We start from the raw sequence: 5076 nt of genomic DNA, 5'->3' as shown, positions 1-5076 counted from the left end.
AATTAATTCCTCAACTGCTCTAACCATACTCTTCCATTAACCAAGAGTATTTCACTTGTTTGTTGCATGTGCTGTGTTCTTGTATGACAGGTAGGAGAGGAGAGACATCAACTCCTCCATATACCGAACCAGAGAGGACCCTTCATAGACTTAGAAGGGAAGCAAGAGGGAAGAGAGTACTGGGAGAAGAAGAATCTGAAGGAGAATCTAAGGACAATTTTGAGGAAGCTTTAGATCTCAACATGGATAGAGAAGTTCACAACCATGAGAGAGCTGATGGAAACAATGCCATTCCTGAGAGGAGGGTTCTTAGTTCATACATAAACCCAACCTCTGGGAATTGTGGTAGCAGCATTCAGAAACCACCCATTCAGGCCAACAATTTTGAGCTCAAACCACAGCTAATATCACTTGTGGAGAATCATTGTTCATTTGGTGGGAGTGCTAATGAAGACCCAAACCAACATCTCACAAAATTCCTGAGAATTTGCGACACTGTGAAGTCCAATGGAGTCCAGGAAGATGCCTATAAACTGCTTTTGTTCCCGTTTTCACTTAGGGACAAGGCAGCTAAGTGGCTGGAATCATTCCCAAGGGGGAGCCTAACAACATGGGACGAGGTGGAAAGCAAGTTTCTGGCACGTTTCTACCCCCCACAAAAGGTCAATAGGCTTCGATCTGAGGTTCAGACTTTTAGACAACAAGATGGTGAAACTCTCTACGAGGCATGGGAGAGATTCAAGGATTTGACAAGGAAATGCCCACCAGACATGTTCCATGACTGGGTGCAATTGCATATTTTCTATGATGGACTCTCTTATGAATCAAGGAAGGCTGTAGACCATTCATCAGGAGGTTCATTGAACAGGAAAAAGACTGTGGAAGAAGCCATTGAAGTGATTGAGACAGTGGCTGAGAATGAGTACTACTATGCATCATAGAGACACAACACTAAGGGAGTCATGGAGCTGAACCATGTTGATACAATTCTAGCCCAAAACAAGGTGTTTGCCAAGCAACTAGCAGAGCTCACCAGGAAATTAGAAACAAAACAAGTGGCTGCAATACACACACAAGATCAAGAGGAAGAAAGCACTGAAGGAGGTGATTGGGAAGAGGCCAATTATGTAGGAAATCAACAAAGGCAACCATATGATCCACATTCCAACACTTACAACCCAGGCTGGAAAAACCACCCAAACTTTGGGTGGGGAAACCAGCAAAACCAACATAACAAGTCCACATACCAAAACTCCAACCAAAGATCATACCAAGCCACACAAAACACTTACTCTCAACCACCATATCATAGCCAAAATAATCAACCTGCCCAACCTAACCCGAACCAACAATTTCAAGATCAATTAAACAGGATAGAAGGAATGATGGCACACATGGGTCAGGACATAATTGAGTTGAAAAGCTTCAGGGATGATGTGAGATCTACCTTAAGAAACCATGGTGAAAAACTCAAGAGGATGGAGTCTCAAGTAGGAGAGCTATCTCAACAGGCCCCCAAATCAACTGCAGTGTTCCCTAGTGACACAGAAAAGAATCCTAAAGGGGAACAAAAGAGAGTAAGATGGGAAGAATGCAAGGCCATCACCATATTGAAGGAAGTCTCAGAAGAAGAAGGAATTAGACCCTCAGAACAGGAGCCAGAAATCTTGAAGGAAGGTGTGAAGGAAGCTAAGCAGGAAAGTGAAACTGAGCAAGCTAAGGAACTGCAAAAAGGCACGATGGAAACATACCAACCAAAAGCACCATTTCCTCAGAGGTTAGGAGGAGGTGAAAAAGGGAAAACCTATTCAAGGTTTTTAGAGACATTTAAGTCTCTCCATATCAATATTCCCTTTCTTGAGATTCTCCAGCAAATGCCTACACATATCAAGTATTTAAAGGAATTGTTGAGCAAGAAAAGAGTTTTGAAGGGAGGACAAACGGTAACAATGAACAAAGAATGCAGTGCCCTCATCAAGAAGGACACAGTCTCTAAGAAAACAGACCCAGGAAGTTTTCATATCCCCTGCATCATAGGGGAAACAAAAATTGACAGAGAATTCTGTGATCTAGGAGCTAGCATAAATGTGATGCCTCTAACTCTTATGAAGAGGCTACAACTGAATGAGGTGAGATCCACTGATGTAATCATACAACTGGCTGACAAAACTCAGAAGCAAGCTGAAGGGGTAGTTGAGAATGTGCTGGTGAAAGTGGGAGATTATTACTTCCCCACAGACTTTGTCATTTTGGACATGGAGGAAAGCTACTTACACCTTATCATTTTGGGCAGGCCTTTCCTAGCCACTACTAGAGCGCTCATAGATGTAGAACAAGGAGAGCTAATTCTGAGAATACATGATGAACAGCTCATTTTCAAAGTTTTCAAACCTGCATCTGAGCCTGAACCAGAACCTGAAAAGCCTAAGGATGATAGTAGCCATCTGTGTTTGGAGGAAAATAATCCAGCAGCTGAAACTCTAAAACAGTCCTTGGAAGGCAAACAAGAGTTGCAAGAGTTAAAGCCACAAGAATCAATGGAAACAGATCAGAAGGATCCTCCTGGCATAAGGGTCAATGAAGAAATCCTCAAGAGAAAGGGAAGAATGGTAGGGAAATTGCCAAGAGGGTGGAGAAACAAGAAAATTCCCACTGAAGGTTTTTCTCCGGGAGATAAAGTGATATCAAGTCATTATCTGCCAATCCCACCTGGCCTCAAAACCATTCCTTCCCAGCTCCCTCAAGTGTTCACAATCAGGAAAGTTCTTTCTATGGAACATTTAGAGGTCATGAAGGAATCAAATGGGGATGTTTTCATAGTGAGAGGAGAAGACATCAAGCACTACAATCCACCCTAACAAGGGACAACCGTCAAGCTAGTGACGTTAAAGAAGCGCTTCATGGGAGGCAACCCATGTTTTAGTATCCTTACTCTTTATTGTTTTGTTTTACATCTAATAAAGCATGGTTTCTTATGCATGAACTTGAATCCTCAGGACAACTGTTGATAAAGTGCACTAAACATTGCATGTAAATTACAATTGGTCTCTAAGTTTGGTGTGCCTGAAGGCACTCCCAAATCTTATTCCAATTGTATTCAATCTTTCATTCAAGGTGCACGACCAAACATTAAGTTTGGTGTTCCTTTTGAACACAGTTAATGAAAAGCAAGAAGTTCCTCTGGATTTAGAAATTCATGACAAGTATACCATTTGCATGTTTTAATACTTTGATTTCAATTACTCTAGGTAGTAAAATTGTTTAGGATCAAAGCGCCAAAGTGACTAGGATTTATTAGAATTATGCACATTCATTAAGGACAACCAACATGGATTCCATGTCATCAGGAGACATTACCAAACACTAAGTTTGGTGTCCAGTAATAAGTGTGCATACATACAAAGGTACAAAAGGAAAGATAAGAATAGAGGAAAAAGACAAGGGGGAGGTACGGTGCTTGGTCAAAAAGGAAGTTCACAAGTCTTTGAAACTAACACATGGGAAAAGGAAGTTCTGCATGAAAAGATAGCTACATGTACAACCTAATGCACTCAGAATACGTCCAAGAAAATGAAAAGCAATTCGTCCTTCTCCCTAATTCATATATTTACCATCAGGCCACCCTTCACAAATCACCCTAGCCGTCCATTTTTCACTTACAGGCACTATAAAGAACCACTTGGGGAACGAGTTCCACACCACCAAATCTCCTTCATGCACATTTTCTTTCATCATAGCATAACTATCTCTTGCCGAAAACAACCTCACCACACTTCCAACAACACTTCTTGCTTCACCTTGTCAACTTTAGCTTGTCACTTACCAAAACTAAAGAACCAATGGTAGCCTCATCTAGCCACAAAAGAAGAAAAGACAAGCAACCAATGGAGGAGAACAGGGAATTCGATGCATGGAGATACAAATCAGTTTTCCATGAGATTCAAGCCGAATGGATGAGACCTAAAATGGTACTAGCTGAGGTTCCCTTTGACCTTGAAAAGGATGAGTTCCCAGGTGTTTGGGAGAAGATCAAAAAGAGGAAGTGGGAGCTCCTGACTAAGCCAATCACTAAAATCAACATCAACTTGGTGAAGGAGTTCTATGCAAATGCAGTGAGGGAAGACTCAACCAAGAAACCCACATACAAAAGCTATGTGAGAGGGGTGGAAGTTGACTTCAGTCCCAAAGCAATCATGAAAACTCTTGGCTTGAAAAACATACGTTTCAGCCAAGCAAGTTATGAAGAAAGGATGATAGGAGAACCTGACTATACAACTATTGCTGAAGACCTTTGTGCCATCAGAGCTGAATGGGTGAGAAAAACAAGAGGGGCTCCAAGAGTCTTGAGAAGGGGAGACCTAACACCTGAAGCTAAAGGGTGGTATGCAATAGTTAGGAGATCCATCCTACCCACTGCAAACTCTTCAGAAATAGTCCCTAAAAGAGCCATCTTGCTACATTGCATTATGGTGGGAGGGGAGATTAAAGTTCATAAACTCATTGCTGAACAGATACAAGAGCTTAGTGAGAAAAGTGACCCTGAATCCTGGCTCCACTTCCCTAGCACCATCATTAGACTATGCATCGATGCCCAAGTACCACTTGAAGACGAAAGACCTAATTGGCTATATCCTGGATTGGCTATAACTGCGTACAGAATGACTCTTGGCCCAATTGCTCCAAGACATACAAAAAGAAGAAATGAAGAAGGGCAACAAGCAGAAGCAGAGCAAGAAGCGGAACAAGAAGGACAGGAAGGAGAAGACGGAGAAGAAGAGCAAGAAGAGCAAGGAATTCCAGAAAGAAGACAACGAATTCCCAGAGACCCCATGGATATGAGCAGAATGCAGGAAATCATAGAAGGAATGTCTCAACAATACATGAGGTCTCAGGAGAGACAAGAGGACTTTCACCTAAAAATGATGGATATGCAAAGGAACTTTGAATCAAGATTCTTAGATCTGCAAAGGGAACAGAATTTACACTTACAGGAATCCTTCAGCCACATATGCCAACACCAAGATGCCAATGTCTTGGCAATCAAGGAAGCCACCACTTTACAGAATGCAAGATACT

The 5076-nt window shown here is 41.9% G+C and overlaps 1 non-coding gene across 1 annotated transcript; it reads right to left on the bottom strand.

Moving 5' to 3' along the window:
• Positions 1-668: 668 nt before the first annotated feature.
• On the bottom strand, positions 669-772 carry LOC148565005 (small nucleolar RNA R71). Its single transcript, XR_015884227.1, has one exon. It is a non-coding gene; the product is annotated as a small nucleolar RNA R71 (small nucleolar RNA).
• Between the last annotated feature and the right edge of the window lie 4304 nt (positions 773-5076).

This window comes from Arachis ipaensis, chromosome B5 (genome assembly GCF_059453495.1).
Source record: "Arachis ipaensis isolate K30076 ecotype BB chromosome B5, ASM5945349v1, whole genome shotgun sequence".
In the NCBI taxonomy this organism is placed as follows: domain Eukaryota; kingdom Viridiplantae; phylum Streptophyta; class Magnoliopsida; order Fabales; family Fabaceae; genus Arachis; species Arachis ipaensis.
The sequence above is the reverse complement of the archived record's forward strand: the minus strand, read 5'-3'. Positions and strand labels throughout refer to the sequence as shown.